The sequence below is a fragment of the Mastomys coucha genome, unplaced genomic scaffold (genome assembly GCF_008632895.1).
Source record: "Mastomys coucha isolate ucsf_1 unplaced genomic scaffold, UCSF_Mcou_1 pScaffold7, whole genome shotgun sequence".
Classification (NCBI taxonomy): Eukaryota; Metazoa; Chordata; class Mammalia; order Rodentia; family Muridae; genus Mastomys; species Mastomys coucha.
The window spans coordinates 50,951,101-50,976,630 of NW_022196913.1; positions in this window are offsets into that span (position 1 = coordinate 50,951,101).

The window sequence follows — 25,530 nt, forward strand, 5'->3', positions numbered from 1 at the left end:
GAATACAGAGTGGGAGGAGTGGGCTTCCCCAGCTAAGGAATACAGAGTGGGAGGAGTGGTCTTCCCCAGGGAAGGAATACAGAGTGGGAGGAGTGGTCTTCCCCAGCTAAGGAATACAGAGCGTGGGAGAAGTGGGCTTCCCCAGGGAAGGGAGTCCCAAATTAGTTACCCAATACCAAATGGTCAGCACTGAAAACATACAGACAAGGAACTTTATGCAGACTGAGTAAGTTATATTTACATATATAAAAAACATGTGTGTGTGTGTGTGTGTGTGTGTGGGTGGGTGTGTGTGTGTTTAACTGAGAGCAATCAAGGGATTGGAGGGAATAAAAAGAAAGAAGAAAGTGATGTAACTTTATTGTGATCTCAAACAATAATTTTTTTGAAAGCAAAGAAACAGTGCTGGTTCTGGTCCAGTGAAAGGTTTGAGTCTCACTGTAATCTTAATCACGCACCCAGAGGCATACATAAAACATGTGTGGAGTTCAAGCATGACCAACTATCTGTCATCTAGCTTCAGGAACCTAAAACTACAGTGTGTTAGAACATTCGACACCATCTTCATCTTCCAGAGAAATAGCTATTATTCTGACATTCATTCTATCCAGTCCTGGAATTTTCTTGTGTTAAACAGAACTAACTACACATTGTTTTTCAGGGTACTAAGGCCAGTTTCCATGTCCAGCAGCAGTCGATGAGCCATTTTGGAGGTCTTGCAGGTTCAGCATCAACACTTAATACCATGGACTTTTTATTTTGATAGTAGCTTTGGTAGCCACTGTCATGCCATCTGACATGTACTCCAGGCATTGTGGAGGGTGATCCTTTACTAGTCAAAGCTCCACAGATGTCTTCTCTTTGTTGGGGAAATATTTTTCCCACTGGTTCTATGATCTGCTTTGGCACATAGATGTCTTTCATGCTAATATGGTCCTTCAGGCTAAAGAGATGGAGTCCTGCCTAGAGGGCACAATACCATTCCCCTATACTATATATTATTATATTACATAGATGATATATGTATTATATATAATTTTTGCAATATACACTTAATTTTTAATGTGGAATGGGACATTGGTATAAGTTGTAAAATCTGAATAATCCTTTCTTTCTAGGGCAACAAATTGAATAATCCATTTTTCTGAAACAAACTTCGAGACTGTAGTGAGTAAGTCACACAAATATGATTCTCCTTGGCTCCTTCCCTATTCAGGCCACACCTACTGCTAGCTCAAGAATGAAATTTTTGATCCTAAGGAGGAAATTGCCCCCACTGCTGTCTTCAGTGCCACTGATTTTCATTTTTAACCTAACAAGTTCTATATAAAACTACACCAAAAAATGTCAGATCCATTTTTGTTTGTTTGCTTTGTTTTGTTTTGTTTTTGTTTTGTTGTTTAGTTACGTGTATTACTGTGCCCAAGTATGTGCACGTGGACACAGATGCCTGTTAAGGCCAAGAGAGGGTGTCAGTTTCCTTAGAGCTGGAATTGGAGGTGGCTAGGAGCCACTGGACTGAGCTCTGGTAACCAAACGTGGGTCCTGTACAAGAGTCGCATGCACCCTGAAGCACTGAGTTGGTCAGCACTCACACTGGGGCTGTTGATTGACATTTACTGACTTGCTACCTACATTACTTAAAGACAGAAACCAAGTATGTGCATCACCTCATAAATAATGACGTAGTAAGTGGCCTAGTTTGGCTTTTATTACTGTAATAAACACTAGGAACAAGAGCAAGTTGAGGAGCAGAGAGTGTGCTGACTTACAGATCCACAGCACAGTCTATCATGGAGGGAAATCTAGACGGGCAGGAACAAAAGCGGGAACCTGGAGGCAGGAGTGAAAGCAAAGGCAGAGGAAGAACACTGCTTCTGGCCTGCTCTCCACCACGGGTTCAGAGAGCTTTTTTATATAAGCCAAGACCACCTGTTCCAGGTGACCTCACCTCCGATTGCCTCACCCCTCCCACATTGATCACTAGTCAATGAGATGTCCCCACCAACTTGCCTACAGACCAATCTTATGGAGGTGGTTCCTCATTGAGGTTCCCTCTTCCCAGATGACTCAAGCTTCTGTCAACTTGACAAAAACAAAAAACAAAAATCAAAACTCACCAGAACTCTTTCTCTCTCCACCCTGTACCCCCTGTCTCTGTCTCTCTTCTCTCCATGCCCCATCTCTCTTCCCCAGATGCCCATGCATTGGCCACTTTTCTCAACCACAGGCTCCCTGCCATGATGATTTTCTTCAGGATGGTCCAAGAAGAATAGCAACAAGTGACTAGAGATGGAAATCTTTAGAGACACTACTCAAAAGAAATCTTTCTTTTCCCTTGTTTCTCTCTGGTATTTTGTCACAGCAACAGGTGGCTGTTTAATGCACAAGAGGGACCTGCCTTTTATGCTTTCTGTGTCAGGCAAGGTCTCTGTGTGTCAGCACAGAGGATGGGGGAGGGGGAGGGGATGGGGTGTTGGGGAGGCTGGCTTGGAACAACATGTGAAACGTCATGACCTTCTCACTTCCTGCTGTTCACGAGCTCTCCATGTTGTCTATCTGTCAGAGTCCTCTGTTCTTGGTCCCTTGCTAAGAATTTGGGATTTTGTCCTCATTTTTCCAGGAGCAGTTATGGCCCCTTTCTAGAATGAAGAGGCAAGAGAAAAGAAACACATGCTAAGTTAGATCCTGCACTTCAGCAGGATAGAGATTTCATTTCCACTCCCTTGCAAGGAGAAAAAGCCTGTCTCTTCTTCCTCAGTATGTGGATTCAGCTGAACGTGATCGCAGCCATCTTGAGTCATAACCTTCATGACTGTCCCCGAGTGACCCTGGTCATTTGCCATGAATGCTTTCCCAGCTCCCTATAAATAGGCAAGGGCATTAGAGTGGCATGCAGAGCTTTAGAACTGGACTCTGGTGCCTGGAATGTGCCTGAGTCTTTGATATTAGCTTAAGATAAACCAGGCACAAAATGGCTTGGGTAGAGCCATTTTTGTCCTGACTGATATGTGCTGCTTCCTGGGCCGTGCTTCCACCAGAGGATCCCCACCACACACACACACACACACACACACACACACACACACACACACACACACACACACACCACCCCACCACATTACAATAACTATGGTCTGTAGTCCTGAAGCCATATCTTCTTCTGTCTTGGGGCACTTTGGGGCTAGTTCTTTCATGGTGGGACCTAGTTTCCAAATGCTTAGGATTTCAGTGGGTGCAGTTGGGAGACAGACAGACTGCCCTAGTTCTGCAGCCTTAGTGCCCCACCCTCTATGAACCGCCAGAATAATGAAATTTCTCCCTCTGCCTGTGTGCATTGCCTTAGATTAACCAGGAAGCTATAAGTAGAAGCAATAGAAAATTGCCCACTCTGGTCATCTTTCTGCTCATCCCCTCCACCATCTGCCCGCTTCACACACAGACAAGAAAGAGCGTGCCTACCCCCTCTGAAACCGGAAGCCATGTTAGGCTCCAGGTTAGGCTCCATCCTTTCTTTGTCCTTTTCTTTTCTTTCTTAAACCATCTTGACCAGTGACCTGCAACTTATTTCCCACAGTCTAGACTTTGTGGGTAAGGTCTCGGATTAGATTCTCTTATAAGACTTTCAGTGATAGTGTATCCTTCCAGTGAATGACACTGTGTCCTTCCAACCGGTAACAAATAGTGTTGTAAATTTTCCTGTAATCTTCATGGCTATGTCTCAGTCAGGATTCTTACTGCTGTGATGAAAAGTAACAGAGCTGGGGAGGAAAGGGTTTATTCAGCTTACACTTCCACATCACTGCTTATCATTGAAGGAAGTCAGGACAGGATCTCAAGCAGGGCAAAAACCTGGAGGCAGGAGCTGATGCGGAGGCCATTGAGGGGTGCTGCTTACTGGTTTGTTCCTGATGGCTTGCTCAGCCTGCTTTCTTAGAGCACCTGGGACTACCACAATAGGCTGGTCCCTCCCACATCAGTTGCTAATTAAGGAAGAGCCCTACAGTTTTGACTACAGCTTGTATTCTGGAGGCAATTTGTCAGCTGAGATTCCTCCTCTCAGATGGCTCTAACTGTGTCAGGTTGACACAATACTAGCCAAAACAGCCATTTTACTAAGGCTTAGATTCAAAATGGCAGTGTTGAGTTCTATGACATTTTTTAAAAGAAATTTGTGTGTGTGTTGTGTGTGTGGAGTGCTGGTGGAGAACAGAAGAACACATTGCATCCCCTGGAGCTGAAGTTACAGGTTGGGAGCTGTCTGAAGTAAATGATGGGAAGAAAACTAGAGATCTCTGAATGAGTGTTCCTAACTGCTAAGCCATCATAGTGCCTCTATAACTCCTCTTTTTATTCACTTTGAATCATTTTTAGAAGAGGTGTATCCTGTGGGTTGGTGACTTGCCTCATTTCTGTGACAAAAGTAGCTTAAGAAGGTAAGGATTTGCTGGGCAGTGGTGGCGCATGCCTTTAATCCCAGTACTTGGGAGGCAGAGGCAGGTGGATTTCTGAGTTCGAGGCCAGCCTGGTCTACAGAGTGAGTTCCAGGACAGCCAGGGCTACACAGAGAAACTCTGTTTCGAAAAACCAAAAAATAAAAATAACAAAAAAATAAAAAATAAAGTAGGGGTTTATTTTGGTTTACAGTTCTAAGAGATAAGGTTTACCCTGCCAGGGAAGGAATGGTGTCAGATGCAGGAGGCAGCTGGTTACAGTGTGTCCACAAGCAGGGGAGCAGAGAGCAATGGATGCTGTGCACAATCAGGAAGCAGAGAGCAATGGATGCTGTGCTCATCTGGACTTCTTTTTACTAAGTCTTGGAAGACAGCTCCTAGCAGCACCTTCAGCACAGATCTTATCTCTACCACCCTAATCTAGGAACTGCCTCACAGTTGCACCAGAAAGTTTGTTTCTATGGTGATTCCAAATCCCATCAAGTTGACAATCATGGTTAACAATCACCTTCTCCACCTACTGTTTGGTTAGTCTGTGGTATAGTTTCCCTACAGAAGAGTCTATTTAAGTGCTCAGTTCTTGATCTCTTGCAAAATATTTTCACTGAAGCTCAAATAGTTTCATATTTAATCCAAAGTACTCACTTCAAATTGGTTCCTAAATCCTTTAGACATGCGTGCTGTAAGCCTTTGAGAACGGCCTTGCTATCTGGTAATGGTAGAACAGAATGTTCCAAATATGTCTGGTGTACCTCCTATTCTAAACTCAAAATCAGTCATTTTTCCAAGAAACCTTGATACCCTTCAGTGGGGAATTTAGTACTATTTTAAAACCATTATGTAGCAGTGTTGGTATTGGTTGCAAGATTGGGCATTATTTTTAGGACATTTTAATTGGTAGAGATATGATACATATGTGTGTGTATGTGTATGTATATTATATAATAAATTCATACAGACTTAAATTTGAGGTTACAAAGTTTCAAACAAAATCTTCTACAGTGCATCACTATCTTCTTCCTTTCTCACCAAGAATCCTGTTTCTTAAATGCAGTGAAGTTGACAGAATAAACTAGTAAACCATAATTATTTGTTCTAACCACATGGTATGTATAACAGTCTCAGAAAAGGAGGCTAAATAAAGCTATCACCACCTTGCTGAAAACATTACTTAAAACCTCTCTAAAATTACTGAAAACATTTTTCATGTACTGAAAATATTTTTTAAATATTCCCAGGCTCACTCTTGTCTTGTAGTTGTCTGATGCCCACATCATCGAAGCCCACGTCCTTCACACACTGTCTTCTCTTCTTCTTGAATATCGCTTACTCTTGGTTGTTCTTATTACCTTCTTTCTTTTTTTAAAATTAGGTTTGAAAGGATTTGTTTGATTTTTAGTTATGTATATTCGTGAGCCTGTGGTAAGGGTAAGGTGGGATTGGGGTGGTACACATGACCTCAGGTGCTAACAAGGCCAGAAGATGATTCTGGGTTCCCTGGAGCTGAAATTACAGGCAGTTGTGAGTTGTCTACTGTGAATTCTGGAAACTGAACTCCATCCTCTGCAAGAACAGCATGCACTCTTCACCAACCAGCTATCTCTCTAGCTCCTTAATTAACCTATCAACATAATGGGTTTCCTTGTGGCATTTTCAGATACACATATCGTTCACCCTCCTCTGCTTACCCTACTCCTGGTCTGCACCCATGAGTCCCCTTCTTGCACGTAATAGCTCCCTTATGCTTTCTGGTTATATGTGGTCTATTATCCTCTTTAAACTCTATTTAATTTTAATCACAAAACAAGAAATTCAATGTTAATAAACTATTCTTGTCAATTGCAGATAAACTGTCTGGTTATTTGACCATCGTCTGGAGCTGACTCCCAAGGGAAAGCAGATGAACAATACTTCCCTACTTCTGACATGGCTACTATTTGGTTCCAGCCCTGTTTAAATGTTAGTGTATCTGGATATAAAATCAATGCTTTACATTTCCCTTTCTTTGAAAAAATAGTCATTTATTATAAAAGTCTTACAATAGTATAATAGCCAAATTTAATAAATTGTATAATCTTTATGAATTGCATATCCTTTGACTATCTGTACAAAGGATTTTTTCTGGCTTTTTTTAATCTAGCAGTTTTTATAGACTGTCTCAATACTGATTAGTCTAGGTTGGTATTATAAAGTATAGAGTACAGTTTTTCAATATATATTTTCAAGGTAGTCTTTTATAATACTTCAAATGAGTTATTTTGAATGATTGGGCTTTGTGGAATTAATCAAATAATACATGTAAAATGGCTTACACATATAATTATCACCCACTTAATGTTAGGTATAAGTAAAATATCAAAATTCTCCTCCACCCGGAGAAATAAACATTTCAGTCTCAGATTTCTAAGATTCTCATTGGTCAATGGATGGACAAATTCAGTCAAGGCAAGCTTGTGTTCACCACTGTCAGGAGCTAAAGTGCTCTCTCAAGAAGAGGAACTGCAGAGACATGTTGCCTTTGATTCTTCAACTTTGGAGCCAGAACTTATCTGTAAGTTCATCCTGGCCCTAGAGTACACTTAGAACTCTAACCAAAGTAGTCTTTGTGAGTAAAACATTGTCTCACTACTCCATGTAGGGCTTGGAACGAGAATTGATCATGTCTATCTCTAGGAACCACTGTGATATTTATCTTCCTCATTATATCTCTCTTAGAACACTGACCAAACGCCTGAAATTTCCCCTTGACCTTACCAAGGAGACCTCGGGGAACAGATGCATCCTGGGATACGTTAACTCCAATAGCAAAGCTCTCCACATTCTCCCAGCAGCCATCACGTAGTTTTAGACACACACTAGAACAGCAGTGTGTTGGTGGGGCCTGTTTCCCCCGCCTGCCTTGGAAACAAGCCATGTATTTGTTCCAAGCACTCAACCTTCAGTTCCTCATTGCCAAAATGAACAGTCCTTTCCAGGGGTGCTTGGCTTTGGGATAAAAACGCAGCCTCTTAATTGAAGTTGTATCAGTGCTGGAGGAATCCATCCCGCAGATGCCTGCCAGTGTTTGCCTGGTTCTCTAGCAGCTTCAATCTAGCACAAAGAGCCCCCTTGAAATTCTCCTCCCAGGGTGGATGAGTATGAAGGAGGCTGCTCAGCATTCCACAGTCAGGCAACTTTGTTGGTAGTCCCCGAAAATCAGGGTTTACTCACAAGTCGGGGCATGTCTCTTTCTGTCAAAGTCACTGAACATTGCACAAAATGCTTGGAAGGCCTTGAAAACCAAATAAAGATATAAAATATATCCCAACCACTTTGTATACTAAAAGAGTTAACAGAGAAACAAATTAGAGGCAAACAAGGAATAGAGTGGCAAGTCTCATTTCCTGAGTCTGTTTGAAGATAGAAGGGAAGGGGGGAGGGGAGAAGAAAGAAAACAGGTTAAAAATAAATAACAACAAAAGATTTCAGGATGGAATGAAACTCACACACTTATGGGCACAATGGTTATATACATACATATATAAAGATAGATAGATAGATAGATAGATAGATAGATAGATAGATAGAGAACTGTACCTACCTACAGTTAATTGAATGCATACTCTTACATATGTTCAATACATATATTCAATTGAATACAATATTAAATATGCATGCACATATGCATGTGTGTGAGTGTGTATGTATATACACATATATGAAATAAGGAGAGAGGTGAAAAGAAAATATGTTTTCTATTTTCCTTATCTTTCCTCTTCCCAGCCCCTTTCTCCAGCCCTGCTCACCTCAGACAGACACTGGTGGATCTTGAAAATGAATCTTAGGGCCCAGATCTAACTTACAACACCCAGTAGCCTCCTCTTATCAGCCCTGTGGCCCAGCATGTTTCAGTGTCATCTCAGAAGAACTGGAAACTGGGGATGGAGGAAGGCCTAGAAAGAGCCATGTATCTCTGTGACAGGTGTGAGCTGAGGATCTCCTCCCCATCCTCTGAGAGTTAGGGTCATTGTTTCACTGGGCCACCACATGCTCCTCTGGGTGGAGATGGTTCATTCTAGTACGAATCACCCTGGGGAGAGTGAGGAATGGGACAGGAAAAGAGGACTCAGCATCAGTTCTGAATGTGGAATTGTGGGAAGCTAGATCAGCATGACACTTTCCCAGTCATTGTAGGTGGCAGCAGCCATGCTGATGGTGACAAGTTGCAGATCTGGTGCGGTAGGTCCTGAGGTTCCTGCACTTACTCCCCCAAAAGCCTTCATTTGAGGATGACATAAATAGCAAAATGTATGACAACCTGCATTGTGAGTAACTACCCGTGATAATGACTGTTGATTGTTGACTGCGTATGATTTGGATCATCTAGGAGACAAGCCTCCTTGTCTAGGCATATCTTAGAGGGATTATATAGAGTAGGTTAGCCCTATCTTGTCACCATGCCAATGAGAGGTTTCCTTGATGAGTTTAATCGAAGAGAGAAGAATCATCCAAAAAAAAATGGGTGGCCCCATTCCCTAGGCTTGTGAGCTGAGAATAAAGTTTGCTGCCTCAACATTCACCATTCTGACTGTGGATACAATGTCATCAGCAGCCACTGGGACTTTCCCACAGATGGGAACTTGCTCCCTTAAGTTGCCGCTCTCAGGGAATTTTATCACAACAATAGAAAAAAAATAACTAATGATATCATAACATCAACAGCTATTCCTCACTCCTAGGTGCTTTCCATAAACAGTCCTGCTTGAGTGCCCAACTCCCTTGAAAGGTTCCGGTCTTGGATGCTGTTTTTCAGAAGGAAACACATACCTGAAACTCTAGTGAATAGCTGGCAAATGGCCCCCAAAGCTGTGAGCTTAGACCCATGGCTTGCAAACCACTTCACACTACCTAAGATACCCTCACCCTCTGCCTGCCTCAGAGCTAGGCGGGCTAGGAAATCACTTGAGAACAGTGATGACTGTGTGAACAGCTAGCTGCAGAGGAAATAGCTTAGACTCAGGCATGGTCCCCAGGTTGTAACATTTAAAGAAGTAGCTGCAGGTAGTTTTCCTGTTTCCATTATGTTCAGATAATCAGTAGAGGAAAGCATGAAAATGCAGTCTCTGCTTGCTCTCCATTTTGTGCACAGCTTTCACTGGAAGCTGAAGAGTGGAACTGATTCTCAATCTGAGGATTCCCCAATCCATTCGGAAACAATTTCCTCTACTAATTCCATTTGTAGAGACCAGGCAGTCATGTAACCTGAGCAACTGCTAGACCCTCCATTTTGTGCTGTCACATGCTTCTCTCCAGAGTCACTGTACCAGCCCTTCCAGTCCCTGCTCAAAGTAAATGTTACTGAAGGAAATTAGTATGCCTCAGGGGCTTCCGCCAGCAACAAAGAAAACATTACAATCACATTGCTGTACAAGCAAGCCTCTAATCCAGATACATGATGTGTAAAAAAGTCTTTAGAGATGGACCTTGGCAAGCTTTTCTTTGAGGAAAAATAAAGCATAACACATAAATATAGGTTTGGAAACTATGTTCACACTGGATTCAATGGCCAGCTTTTTTCTCATACACAAACCCCTTCCTTCTATATTTACTACTAAGTGATTCATGTCACTTTGAGCTGCAATTATCTCATGAGATGCTAATAACATGTCTACTTGTAGCTTGCATGAGGCTATCTAATGACATTAAAATGGAAACAATAGTTTATACTCATTGAGCTTTTGGAGAATAAGAAGGTATGCTTCTTCGGTTTTTGTCAGCTTGTCACAAGTTTGGGTTATTTGGAAAGAGGGACCCACAACTGGGAAACTACCTCCATCAGATCATGCTGTAGGCAAATATGTGGGGTGTTTCTTTAAATAACGGTTGACATGAGAATGCCCATGGCAGGTGGTGCCACCCATGGGCAGGTGAATCTGGACTGTATAACCAAACAGGCTGAAAGAGCCATGGAGAGCAAACCAGTAGTAGCATTCCTCAGTGGCCTCTCTTTCAGTTCCTGTCCCCAAGTCCCTGCCTTGGGTTCCTTCTCTGACTTCTCACCCCAATGGCCTATCAGATAAAATAAATCCTTTCCTCCACAAGATACTTTTGGTCAAGGTGTTGATCATGGAAACAGGAAGTAAATTAAACCACAAGAAAAACACTCTGATAGTTATGAACTATAACTGGGCTTCTCACCTCTGCCGAGTGAACCCTGAAGATCTAAATGCATAAGGTGTTAGTATATATCTTAGTCAGGGTTTGTATTCCTGAAGAAAACATCATGACCAAGAAAAGCAAGCTGAGGAGGAAAGGGTTTATTCAGCTTATACTTCCACATTGCTCTTCATCACCAAAGGAACTCAGACAGGAACTCACACAGGGCAGGAACTTGGAGGTAAGAGCTGATGCAGAGGCCCTGGAGGGGTACTACTTACTGGGTTGCTTCCCCTGGCTTGCTCAGTTTGCTTTCTTATAGAACCCAAGACTCCCAGCCCAGGGATGGCACCATGTACAATGGGCCCTCCCACCCTTGATCACTAATTGAGAAAGTGGCTTACAACTGGATCTCATGGAAGCATTTCCTCAAGGGAGGCTTCTTTCTCTGTGATAACTCCAGTTTGTGTCAAGTTGACACACAAAACCAGCCAGTACAACATAGCTATAACCTCTCTGATGTTCTCCATTGTGACACCCCCACCCCACTTAAATGGAAAAAGGTCAAATCACACTAAAACCCTCCAGGTCCCTAATGAAAGGACACTAACTGATGCTTCATCTGAATGTTAAATAGAAGGCTACAATTTTTTTTTTCTTTTAGGATGCCCATGTGGACATAGACCAACATAACAATGTCCTTCGTGCAATAAGGACAAATTTTGAAGTATTGAACTGGTAGATATGATTTTTCTACCGAAAACCACGTTGCCATGGTGAAAGCTCCCACATCAGTTTTCCCTGGTTGCTTCAGTTACGTCTGCCCTGTTTCCCAAAGGACTTCGGACAGCTGACTCTAGCTGTTTGGTTAACATGGTACCCAGTGAATTATTAATAACAATCCTTTCACGCGAAGGCTGAGGATGTTGCGAGAATTCTGAAGTTTTCTTAGTGTACCTTTAAAGTATATCTCTCAAGGGATAAAAAGATGGTTCAGTTGGCAAAGCGTTCGCAGTGACACCGTGAGGACCAGAATCTGAGTCCCAGAACCTACATTAAGAAATCCAGGAGTGGTGTTTCCTGTCAGTAACCCCAGCACTGGGGAGGCAAAGATGGATGGATCCCTGGGGCTTTCTAGCCAGCTGGCCCAGCCCAACTGGCAAACGCTAAGCCAATAAGAGACTCTAAGTAAGGTGGGTGGCACCTGAGGACCAATATCAGAGGTTGTCCTCTGAACTCCATATGCACAAATCTGAACACAGAGAAGGCTTCCAAACCTCATTCTATCACTTGCAATATGTTAACGCATGATAGGTGATCTTTTCAAAAATATAGACGCTATTGTTTTTATTAAAAGGGCTAGCAATCTTTCTGAAGCCACAAATAATGCAAGGCAGCATAAAAAGACCTGATGTTAGCCAATAAGCAGAACAGTATTCTATAATGGTGGATTCTGTCCCCTTGGCAATTTCACAGGAGAGGGCAAAAGAAAGCAAGCTTGGCCTTTATTTATAATAAAGCTATTAACTCTAACTTTCAGGAGACAAAACTGAAACTAGAGGCATAGAGCATAAACGGACTCTATTGTCTCAAGGTGCGTTCCCAGGCCAGCAGGTCTCTGGGCTTCTCCCTTCACCACCATAAGGGTTGTCCTCCCACCCCCATCAGATGATGCGGTAACACACACTGGGAGCCATGATGACTTCATCTGTTTCAAGGATGGTCGAAGAAGCTACGTAGCTTTCACACAAGCCAAAGCCCAGCTAAGTCCCCTCTGAGGATAAGCCTGGGGTAAGTGTAGCTACCTCGGTTTCGGTGTAAGTGATCTATTTCTTTTCAAACCTCCCAGATAAAATGATGAGATTACAGATAGCATCATGGAAAACGTGGTTGATGAGCAGTCTCCCTGCCGTTGGTACTCATTAGTTGAATTGGCAGTTATTAGTTAGGACTGAAGAGGCAGATGTGGGAGGGTTTGGCTGAGAAAAGATCTGAGCAGATGATCCAATGCTCCAACAGTGCTGCATGCCAGAGTCCACTCCACCCCCACCCCTGACTAAGCAGAAGTTTTAAAAATTATTACTGGAGTGGTTAATTCATTTATTTAGAGTATGTGTGAGTGTGTGTGTGTGTGTGTGTGTGTGTGTGTGTGTGTGTGTGTTAGTCAGAGAACAACTTGCAAGACTTGGCTTTCTCCTTCTACCATGTGAGTTCAGGGATTAAAGAGGTTTGGGGTTTTTTGGTTTAGTTTAGTTTTGTTTTGTTTTCTATACTTGAATTCATTCTAGCTCCATGAAAATTCAGATTCCACCAGTTTACAAGAGCCAGTTCAATGCTCAGCTTCTGCAGTAAATCCATACCTTTGTCTGTCTGTCCTATTTCTATTAGTTACTTTTCTCATTGCTATGACAAAACAACACAAGGAAGGAAAGGGTTTGTCTTGGTTCATGATTCGAGGGTCCAGTCCATCACAGTGGGACAGGCCCGGTGGGAGGAACCTAAGGCAGATGGTTCCATAGCATCCTTAGTCAGGAAGCATACAGAGGTGGATACTGGTTCTCATCTTGTTTTCTCCTTTTGAATCCTGCCCAGGACCTGGACCTGTGGGGTAATACCACCCACATTCAGGAGAAGACCGCCCTTCCTCAGTTCAAGCTTCCTGGAGACATCCTTACAGACACACCACAGGTGATGGGAAATCTAGCCAAATTTACAACGGACATTTACCATCATGTCAGTGCGACAAGAGGTGTATCTGGGAGCTCAGTGAGCCCTTTGGAAAGAAGAATGCCAGCACACAGGAATAACTCCTTTAGTCAAGTCTTACCATGTTGTCAGGCCATAATGACAGGAGAGAGGGAGGGAGGGTAGGAGAAAACCCTGAGCAGAGAATTGCCCATGAATACCAATTAGGGCCAAGGAGACCCTTTAGGGGAGCATCTCAACATTGTTCCACATGCCTGCAGACAAAGCTGGAGAACAGAGGACATTTGTATTCTAAGGCACAGACTCAGATCAACTTAGAAAGACAACCGCTTATTCTGTGCTCTGATCCTAAACCCATACTTCTTCTTAGGAAGAATGTCCTTCACATCAGATGGAAAAGCCTTGTAGATATATGCAGACCCTATGGCTCACTCCCTAACCCTCTCTTCTATTGTCAGACCTGTACCTCTGGGGATGCATCTATAACCTTCTTCACGATCTTCATTAGCTTCAGACAGTCCTAGCCCTCCTTGAGAGTGATTGTCTTAGGTGTACATGTTTCTCAGTTCAGACTGAATGAGACTTTGGGAGAACTCTGGTGATGGCAAGTAGATCTAGAAAAAAAAAATATTTATTTGTTTAAATAGGATCTCAATACGTAGCCCTGGCTAGTCTAGTCATCATTATGTAGCCTAAGGTGACCTCAAACTTGTGACCTCGGTTTCCTACATACCAGGGTTAGAGACATGCGTCATCACCCACTTAAACCCATTTAAGTGTTTTCTTAAATAGGATAAAGCTAGACTATTAGATATGGTACCTCTTCTGGTACCCATTTCAATAGTAGCATCTGTAGCTGTAATACCTACAACTGCACACCCCTTCTCAGCCAAGGAAAGACCTGACAGGATAGAAAAGACAGAATCTGGGCCTTCAGATGTAGGTCAGCCATTGAGTTCATCACACTTGTCCAAGAACTTCTTGTTAGATAGGATTCAGAGGGCTGGGGATACAGTTTAGTGGTAGAGTACTTTCTGAGTCTTCATACACCCCTAGATTCAACCCCCAGTATTGAAAAAGCAAAGACAGGGATATGAGTGTGCTTTGGTAAGAACTATGCTTCGAGTTCGGAGATGCATGGTGTCGTACCCATTTGAGATGTTGGGCAGGCACAGCAAGCAGCAGCTCCCAGCATGTCACCCTCAGAGAACTTCCTCCCTGACTTAAAGCATTTCTACTGCTTTAAGTAATTCTTTATCGACAGACACCTATTTTGCCCACACCTAAAAGAAAGAATTCCAGCTCACTGAGGCATAATCAAATAGCATGTTCTATTCTCATACATAATGTGCTTCAGAGGTGCTGATAGGATACAACTTGTATAACAGAGAGATTTGCAACGACAGCAGAAGAGCACATTCCTGTCTTCTCACTATTTTAATACTGTTGTGGTTTTGACATGATTTTTCTGTGGTCACAAGAAACCCCATCTCACAACAGGGTTTACCTTCCAGTCCAGTGCAGAGAACCACCTAGAATCTGCTTAGTGGTTTCTACTTACTACCACCACCACCCCACCAACCCCATTGCTTACACCATGCCACAGGTCTACCTTCACCTCCAAAGCAGACAGGGCAGCATATTTTTTGCTTACTTGGGCCGTCTACCAAGTTCCACCCCTTAAGCTAACCAATATGTTAATTTGGGTGTGCAATGGCCCCCATAGGCTCATGTGTTTGAAGAGTTGATTCCCAGTAGGTGACACTGTTTTTGGAAGGTTGTGGAAATAAAGTCTCTTTGGAGGAAGTGAGTCACTGGAAGCTGGCCTTCAGATCTTATAGGCCAGCCCAACTTCTTTTTTCCACTCTTTTCTCTCCAAGATGTGAGAAGGTAAAGATTCCAAGCCACACACTCCTACCACATGAAGCCACCTGCTGCCATGCCTTCGTCTCCATAATGGCTGGTATCCCCTCAAACTATGAGTCAAAATAAACCTCTTAGATTGCTTCCTATTGGGTATTTTTTGGTCACAATGATAGGAAAAGTAACTGGTGTTACTTTTACACGTACAAGACAACGGGAGCCTATCACCATGAAGATCATCCTCAAATCGCCTCAGAGTATAGAAACCCATTGAAAGCCTTTCTCTGTAGTAAATCAAAACCTTAGTTCTGCTTTTCCCAGTATAGACTATCTGATATTCTTAATCTCTTGAGTATGCAAATTGAGACAGAGACTTGTCTGTTAAATATTAATGAGACTCTGCCTTCTCTCAGGCAAAGCCTGTGTTCCTGATGCGTGAAGGGAAAGAGTGAATCTCACAATGCATTCTGTTCAAACTTTCCCACAGCTTCATTAGAAACAGATCCTTTAGTCCTGAGTGCTTCTTTTTTCTAATGTGATGACAAAAATAAGACATAAGTAAAATGACTATTTTTCCAGTGAAGAATGATTTCTCGAGAGTAGAGAGAAATGAAAGGAATCTTGTGTTCTCTATAAGAAGGTGTAGTAATAAAATAATTAGCATTATAATGTGCCAACAATTAGGAGCAGAGAGAATATTTGAAGACTCTAAAAGAACCAGATGTGGTGGCGCATACCTGTGATCTTGGCACTTGGGAGACAAAGGCAGGAGAATTACCATACATATAAGTCCAGCCTGGTCTACACAGCAAAATCAAGGCCAGCTAGAGCTACATAGTAAGACCTGGGCTTAGAAAGGAAAGGAAGAAAAACAAAGAAAAGGAGGGAGGGATGAACAGGTGGAGGGAGGGAAGAGAAGAGAAGAGGAAAAGAGAGAAGCATCAACCACGACTCTCTCCTGTCTCTGTATGTCCTAAATGGATGGCTGTGTGCATTCATGTCATGTGAATGTTAATTATCATGTAGATAGGCTGGTTGTAAATGTCATGGGCACAGGCTGGATTTGCCCTTCATAAGTAGGATTTTCAGGTAATTAAAGTGGCTGATCAAACATCTCCACAATAGGGAGGCAATACTTTCACCCAGGGGCCAAGCTCCACCCTTCATTTCCTAAAAATGGGTACCAGCCACTGTAGGATCCAAAGCCAAATGAGAATATTGTCCATGGTGACCATGGTAACAGTGACAAGCCATCATGGGTGCCACTTATATTAATCATGAGTCCGAATGGTTTAGCCTGTTGCACACATTAGCTAATTTCAATCTTATGAACAGTTTCAAGACTGAAGGGTACTAAACGGATCTGCTGCCATGATCCCCCATCACCAAAGATCCACTCATCTGGAGGAGATAGGGCAGAAAAAAGGTTAAGTAGGTTTGGAAGTAACTATAAATAGGTAGAATGATCTTAAGTAATGGGGAGGATCCCACCTCTCTCTCCCTCTCCCTCCCACTCTCACTCCCTCTCCCTCCCCCTTCCCCTCTCTTTCTTTTTCTCTCTCCCCTTCCCCCTCAGGCTTCCAGTTTATTATTGCAGATGTGTACACCCCAGTAGTAAATTCAATAACATTTTTGACATCCAAACTAGAAGCTACCAAAAAAAAGTGAATTTAAGACTTGATCCTTTGATTAAATGGCGTGGCAGAGCTTCATGGCCAGGTATCTAGGAGAGGGCATCACTCTCCTGCCCATTCCAGACGGCTTCTTATGAGGAAATAAAGTTGGTCTCAGGAACAAAAAGGATTTATTAGAAAACACTTGGAAACACAAAGGGATTACGCTGGCAGAGAAGATACTTGTCTCTACACATGTTGGTAATTTGTATTCATCTAGTATTCAGGTACATCTCCAAGTGGGCTGTGTGGAAGTATTTATATTTGCATAATTATGTTTACAGAAATGATTTCTACTGTAGTCTGTGCTCTGTTGAAGACAAGTGGATGTCTGAAAGAGGAGAGACATTAACCATGAGGACAACAGGAAAAATGCAAGGGACATAAAAATACTGATAGGCACAACCTATGTGCTGTGTAGCAGTCAGAAAAAGACAGTGAGACCTGAAACTTTGTTAGCCTTGGTTCACCAGTAAGTCATAATATGAACTCGGTCATTAATACAGGAATGTCCAGCCTGGGGACACAGTACTGGCAGGGGGTTTCAAATGACATCTAGCAGGGAGAGATGGGAAAAGACTCTCGAAACTTAAAACTATGATTTCTGACTAAAAATAATAAAAATTTTAAGACAGAGTAAGCTAGGGAGACAGTATGTGTGAGGAGGGGCTGAGAGTGCCACACACTTGTAATCCTGGTCCTGGGGATGTGGAGAGAGGCCCATCTCTGAGGTTTGATGACCAAAGAGCCTGGTACAAGAAATAGCTCAAAGAAGATACATGATGTTCCTGGAGGTTAGCACTCCAGGTTTTCCTCTGGCCTCCATATACACACATGCCCTCACATAAATAAAGGAGTAAGATTTCCTAGTGACGAAGCATTTGTACAGGTGACCCTCCTGCACCTGGGCCTCTGCCTATAGCTGTGAATGAGGGAATGAGCAGAAACAGTTCATCTTCACAGCCTATGTCTGTTTGCGGGAGGCAGCTCTCAGCCCTCCCCTCTTGCCTCAGGGAGGCTCTTGTTCTAGAATACAAATGTCCTCAGTTGTTCAGATATCTGATACAGAGCCATCCTTCATCTCTGAGAAGCTAATCAAAACATATCCAGCTGGGTCCTTGAGCACCTGAAAGTTTACCAAGTTCCTGGGACAACTATTCTGTCTTTTCATCTCTCACTATCTTATGTCCCAAAGAATTGAACCTGAGATGCCCTAATGTCACACTGCTTGCCTTGGACCAGTGACATGACACCACCAAACACCAAGAGATGTTTGGGGCCTTTTGGAAAAGAAAATGGAAGGAATGTCTAAAATGGTTGCATCCGCATTTTGCCAGATTTGGTGGAGTAAGGGAGGGGTCCACATTCAGCCAGTACCCTCCATAAATAAGTGTTTTAACGACCAATGCATGGTCAACTCTTCTATTATGTTTATGACATTGAATCTCATCTCATGTCTCCTGGCCAAGCTGATGGATTGGGAAGGGATGGAAGGTTAAGGGAATGGGGCTGAAGACTTACTATGTCAGTCAGAGAAAGAGGATAGGGAGAGCAGTGGACGGGGGTGGGGGGTGGGGGAGAGAGAGAGAGACAGACAGACAGACAGACAGACAGACAGACAGACAAACAGACAGAGGAGAGGAGAGAGAGGAAGGGAGAGGGAGGGAGGGAGGGAGAGACAGAGACAGAGAGAGAAAGGAGATGAGAGAGAGAGAGGGAGGGAGAGGGAGGGAAGGAGAGACAGAGACAGACAGAGAGAGAGAAGAGATGAGAGAGGGAGGGAGGGAGGGAGAGAGAGAGAAAGAGAGAGAGAGAGTTAAGAAACCAGTACATTTAACGCAGTACCCTTGGGCTGGGAAAGGCTAAAAGCCTCTGATACCCCTTGACCTGAAGTGTAAGAAGAAAAGTGAATTTACTGGAACTCAAGAGAAAAGCTGTATCAGAAGAGTTACCTGACAGGATGCTGCCTGTGGTGACAGATATGGTCAACTGTAGCAAGGCAGCATGGGACAGATTGAGATAATACGTAATCCAATCCCATCCTCTTCCCATCCTCTTGTCTCCTCCTGATGCCTCCTATCAATCAGGCTGAACCAAAAGACAGTGCCAAGGAGCCACTGGGAATCCAATCGGGCCATTTTTAGCGTGACTCAGCAAGTAAGTGAGGTTCAAGGGGCAGTGGGCCTGCAGGAGTTAGCTACATGTGCCCCGGGCTTTACCTCCTCTGACATCAGATCTCACACCTCACCTTCTCGGGGGGAAAAGTCCTTATTTCCAGTGGTGCAGACACACAAAAATTGTATTAATAACTCTGCCAGTGTAAGACATATAAAATTAGTTAGCATTAATGATCCTCCTAAAAGACCTCAGCATAAAAAAAAAAATGTATCACCTAGAATGTAGTTGCTACATTCTCTGTTTCAGCAGGTGTTCATAAAAGACCTCAGTGCAAAACAAAAGAAAAGGATGTATCACCTAGAATGTAGTTGCTACGCTCTCTGTTTCAGCAGGTGTTCATAAGGTTCATGAGGTATTCATGACATCTTTGACTCATGCAACATTCCCTCACTGCTTGCAGCAAGACATATGTAGAGTGACTGACTTAAGTCTTATTCCTGTAGGATCTGAATCATCAGTGGTCCCATCTATATGAGGTTGCTCCAATATTCCGTTATTCAGGACTAACAGATATGGGGTATTAAAAGGCATGCCAAGGAGTCTGCTGGATTCTAGGCAGAAGCTTCCTTACTCAGATTTCGTAGCAGTAACTCAGTGTCCCTTTAGGAATCAATATTGATGACTCAAGAAAGGCCAGTGAGCTTTTCTTAATCACTCTAGTGGCATGTGGAACCCTAAATGACCATGGAGGGAGTTTCAGCTTTCCTCTATTGAAAATATCACTCTGTTCTCTGAAGGAAACACTCTTCTCTTCAGTATTAGGATCATCATGCCCACTGAGCCCAAGTTTGTAGAGCTGGGAAGCCAAACTAATATATCACCAATGCACCGGCCCTTTACTGCAAAGAGTCCTTGGGGAATGATGTCGCCAAGAAAGAGAAAACAGGGAAGCACTGGGTCTATACAGAGGCAGACAGACCTCCAGGAACAGCAGCTTCACACCTCAACGTGTCTTTTTCTTGTGCTTAGCATATTTAAAGTAATTATCTAAGGGATATTCAAATGCCCTGTAAACAATGACAGCAATAAACAGGAGTGGAAGAAATAGCTGCTCTAAGGTTTTCTTCATGTTTCCAACGTAATAATAGTGTGTAACTATGATACAGTGTCATTTAAAGATGCAAGGTAGACTCTAAGATAACTGCTAAAACATAAACAAATACAATAAAGCCATCACTACTACACCAGTGAAGGAGGGAAACAAAACAAGACTACCCCAAACAAGGCAGAGTGGATTATCTGAGCCTTCCACCCATTCCCCTGCAAGTATGAATTAAATTCTTCAGGTAAGTATGCAGGAGCTGTAGAGCAAGACTACTTGATAGCTCTATTTTGAGGGTTTTGAGACACCTCCATCCAAGATATTGTCTATTATCCACCTCTTTTTTTTATTTAGATATTTTCTTTATTTAGATGTCATATGACATCTCCTTTCCCAGTTTCCCCTCTGAAAAAAAAATAAATAAAATAAAGTAAAATATTTAGGGGAATGCCAGGGCCAATAAGTGGGAGAGGGTGGGGTGGCAAGCAGGCGAGGGGGGCGGCAACGGGGGTTTGTTCTTGTTGTTTTTTGGTTTTTGGGGTTTTTTTGGTCTGTTTCTTTTTTTTCTTTTTTGGAGGGGAAACTGGAAAAGGAGAAATCATATGACATGTAAACAAAGAAAATATCTAATAAAAAAAGAAAAAAGAAAAATAAAAAACAAAAACAAAAATGAAAACAACAAACAAACAAAAACCCTATTCCCTCCCCCCTCCCTCTGCTCACCAACCCACCCTCTCCTGCTTCCTGGCCCTGACATTCCCCTACACTAGGGCATAGAACCTTCACAGGGCCAAGGGCCTTTCCTCATATTGATGACCAACTTGGCCATCCTCTGCTACATATGCTGCTGGAGCAATTAGTCCTACCATGTGTACTCTTTGGTTGGTGGTTTAGTCCCTGGGCTCTGAGGGTACTAGTTAGTTCATATTGTTATTCGTCCTAAGGGGCTGCAAACCCTTCATCTCCTTGGCCCTTTCTGTGGCTCCTTCATTGGGGACCCGGTACTCAGTCCAATGGATGGCTGTGAGCTTCTACTTCTGTATTAGTCAGGTACTGTCAGAGCCTCTCAGGAGATAGCTATATCAGACTCCTGTCAGCCAGCACTTGCCGGCATCCACAATAGTGTCTGGATTTGATGGTTGAATATGGGAAGAATTCCCTTGTGGAGCAGTCTCTGGATTGTCCTTCCTGCTCCATAGTTAGTCTCTGCCACTCCTTCCATGGGTATTTTGTTCCCCCTTTTAAGAAGAAATGAAGTATCCACACTTTGGTCTTTCTTTTTCTTGAGTTTCTTGTGGTTTGTGGGTTGTTCTTTCTGTATTCTGAACTTCTGGGCTAATAACCACTTACCAGAGAGTGCATACCATGTGTGTTCTTTTGTGATTGGGTTACTTCACTCAGAATGATATTCTCCAGATCCATCCATTTCCCTAAGAATTTCATAAATTCATTGTTTTGAATAGCTGAGTAGTACTCCATTGTGTAGATGTACCACAATTTGTGTATCCACTCCTCTGTTGAGGGACATCTGGGTTGTTTCCAGTTTCTGGCTATTATAAATAAGGCTGCTATGAACATGGTGGAGCATGTGTCCTTATGATATGTTGGAACATCTTCTGGGTATATGCCCAGGAGTGATATAGCTGGGTCCTCTGGTAGTACTATGTCCAATTTCTGGAGGAACCGCCAAACTGATTTCCAGAGTGGTTGTACCAGCTTGCAATCCCACCAGCAATGAAGGAGTGTTCCTCTTGTTGTTCCAATGTTGGAGATGTTCCTCTCCAACATCTGCTGTCACCTGAGTTTTTTATCCTAGCCATTCTGACTGGTGTGAGGTGGAATCTCAGGGTTGTTTTGATTTGCATTTCCCTGATGACTAAGGATGTTGAACATTTCTTTAGGTGCTTCTCAGCCATTCGATATTCATAAGTTGAGAATTCTTTGTTTAGTTCTGTACCCCATTTTTAATAGAGTTATTTGGTTCTCTGGAGTCTAACTTCTTGAGTTCTTTGTATATACTGGATGTTAGCCCTCTATCAGATATAGGATTGGTAAAGATCTTTTCCCAATTTGTTGGTTGCCGTTTTGTCCTATTGACAGTGTCTTTTGCCTTACAGAAGTTTTGCAATTTTATGTGGTCCCATTTGTCAATTCCTTTTTTTAATTCAAATAAATATCCTTGATTAAAGAAAAAAAAGGAATATTGTTAAGCACCAAAACTGTGTGTTGTTACATTGCATGTACAAGAAAGGTGAGTACAACACTGAGTAAGCAAGTACTTAACTCTGAAGTCAGGAGTGTGAAATTTTAAAAAAAAAGCAGCAACTATGATGCAGAAAGGCTGCACTAAGGAGCAGAAGGCGACAGCCAAAACAGTGATTGGAGATTTCATAGTATTGCTATAAATGCCTGCTTAGTAGTTTTCTTATACTTGTAATACTTGAGTGTTAACTGAGCATATTAGTGTTCTGTTCAGGAAAATTTCCCCTGTGCCATGTGCTCGAGGCTCTTCCCCACTTTCTTTTCTATCAGTTTCAGTGTATCTGCCTTTATGTGGAGGTCCTTGATCCACTTGGACTTGAGCTTTCTACAAGGAGATAGGAATTGCTATCTTGCATTTGCATTCTTCTACATGCTAACCGCCAGTTGTGTCAGCACCATTTGTTGAAAATGCTGTCTTTTTTCCACTGGATGGTTTTAGCTCCTTTGTCAAAGATCAAGTGACCATAGGTGCATGGGTTCATTTCTGGGTCTTCAATTCTATTCCATTGATCCACCTGCCTGTCACTATACCAATACCATGCAGTTTTTATCACAATTGCTCTGTGGTACCGCCTAAGGTCAGGGATGGTGATTCCACCAGAAGTTCTTTTATTGTTGAGAATAGTTTTCCCTATCCTAGGTTTCTTGTTATTCCAGATGAATTGCTAATTGTTCCTTCTAAGTCTGTAAAGAATTGAGTTGGAATTTTGATGGGGAATTTGTAGATTGCTTTTGACAAGATGGCCATTTTTACTGTATTAATCCTGCCAATCCATGAGCATGGGAGATCTTTCCATACTCTGAGATCTTCTTCAATTTCCATCTTCAGAGACTTGAAGTTCTTGTCAAACAGACCCTTTATTTGCTCAGTTAGAGTCAAATCAAGGTATTTTATATTATTTGTGACTATTGTGAAAGATGTTGTTTCCCTAATTTCTTTCTCAGCCTGTTTATCCTTTGTGTAGAGGAAGGCCACTGATTTGCTTGAGTTAATTTTATATCCAGCTACTTTGCTGAAGTTGTTTATCAGGTTTAGGAACTCTCTGGTGGAATTTTTGGGGTCACTTAAGTATACTATTATATCATCTGCAAATAGTGATCATTTGAATTTCCAATTCATATCCATTTGATCTCCTTTTGTTGTCTAATTGCTCTGGCTAGGACTTCAAGTACTATATTGAATAGGTAGGGAGAGAGTGGGCAGCCTTGCCTAGTCCCCGATTTTAGTGGGATTGCTTCAAGTTTCTCTCCATTTAGTTTGATGTTGGCTACTAGTTTGCTGTATATTGCTTTTACTGTGTTTAAGTATTGGCCTTGAATTCCTGATCTTTCCAAGACTTTTATCATGAAGGAATGTTGGATTTTGTCAAATGCTTTCTCAGCATCTAATGGTTTTTATCAGATCATATTTTTTTTCCTTTGAATTTGTTTATATAGTGAATTACGTTGATGGATTTCCATATATTGAACCATCCCTGCATCCCTGCGATGAAGCCTACTTGATCATGATGAATGATCGTTTTGATGTGTTCTTGGATTCGGTTTGCAAGAATTTTATTGAGAATTTTTGCATCGATATTCATAAGGGAAACTGGTCTGAAGTTTTCTTTCTTTGTTAGGTCTTTGTGTGGTTTAGGTATGAGAGTAATTGTAGCTTCATTGAAAGAATTGTGTAGAGTACCTTCTGTTTCTATTTTGTGGAATAGTTTGAGGAGTATTGATTGGTATTAGGTCTTCTTTGAAGATCTGATAAAACTCTGCACTAAGCCCATCTGGTCCTGGGCTTTTTTTGGTTGGGAGACTATTAATGACTGTTTCTATTTAATTAGCATATATGGGACTGTTTAGATTATTTTGGTACCTGGTATCTGTCTAAAAAATTGTCCATTTCATCCAGGTTTTCCAGTTTTGTTGAATATAGACTTTTGTAGTAGGATTTCATGATTTTCTGGATTTCCTCAGAGTCTGGTTGATATGTCTCCTTTATCATTTCTGATCTTGTTAATTAGGATACTGTCTCTGTGCCCTGTAGTTAATCTGGCTAAGGGTTTATCTGTTTTGTTGATTTTCTCAAAGAACCAGTTCCTGGTTTGATTGATTCTTTGTATAGTTCTTTTTGTTTCCATTTGGTTGATTTGAGCCCTGAGTGTGATTATTTCCTGCCTTTGACTCCTCTTGGGTGAATTTGTGTTTTTTTGTTCTAGCTCTTTCAGGTGTGCAGTCAAATTGCTGGTGTATGCTCTCTCCAGTTTCTTTTTGGAGGTACTTAAAGCTATTAGTTTTCCTCGTAAGACTGCTTTCATTGTGTCCAATAAGTTTGAGTATGTTGTGACTTCATTTTCATTAAACTCTAGAAAGTCTTTAATTTCTTTCTTTATTTTGTCCTTGACCAAATTATCATTGAGTAGAGTGTTAAGCTTCCATGTGTGTGTGGGCATTCTATTGTTTATGTTGTCATTGAGGAGCAGCCTTAGTCCATGGTGATCTGATAGGCTGCAAGGAATTATTTTAATCTTCTTGTATCTGTTGAGGCCTGATTTGTGAACAATTATACGGTCAGTTTTGGAGAAGGTACCATGAGGTGCTGGGAAGAAGGTATATCCTTTTGTTTTAGGATAAAAAGTTCTATAGATATCTGTTAAATCCATCTGTTCCATAACTTCTGTTAGTCTCACTGTGTCTTTGTTTAGTTTCTGTTTCCATGATCTGTCCATTGCAGAGAGTGGGGTGTTGAAATCTCCCACTATTATTATGTGTGGTGCAATGTGTGCTTTGAGCTTAAGTAAAGTTTCTTTTATGAATGTAGATGCCCTTGCATTTGAAGAGTAGAGGTTCAGAATTGAGAGCTCCTCCTAGGTGTAGACAGAGGTCTCTCTCTCTCTCTCTCTCTTTTTTTTAAGACCAAATCTCCTGGAATTTACCAAGTATCTAGACTAGCTGGCCAGCAAGCCCTGGGATGCACCTGTTTCTGCCTCCCCAGCTCTGGAGTTACAGGTTCATACCACTGCACCTGGCTCCTTTTTTTAAACATGACTCCCGTTGATTGGACTCAGTCTTTGTGTTTGCCTTGCAAACATTTCACTGACTGGCCTATCTCTCCAGTCCCCACTAAAGCATTATTTAGCATGGAGCACCAGGAAGGAAAAAGCAAGCTTCTGGTTGCCATAGATTGGTTTTGAGGTTTTTTGTTTTGTTTTTTAGAAACAGGGTTTCTCTG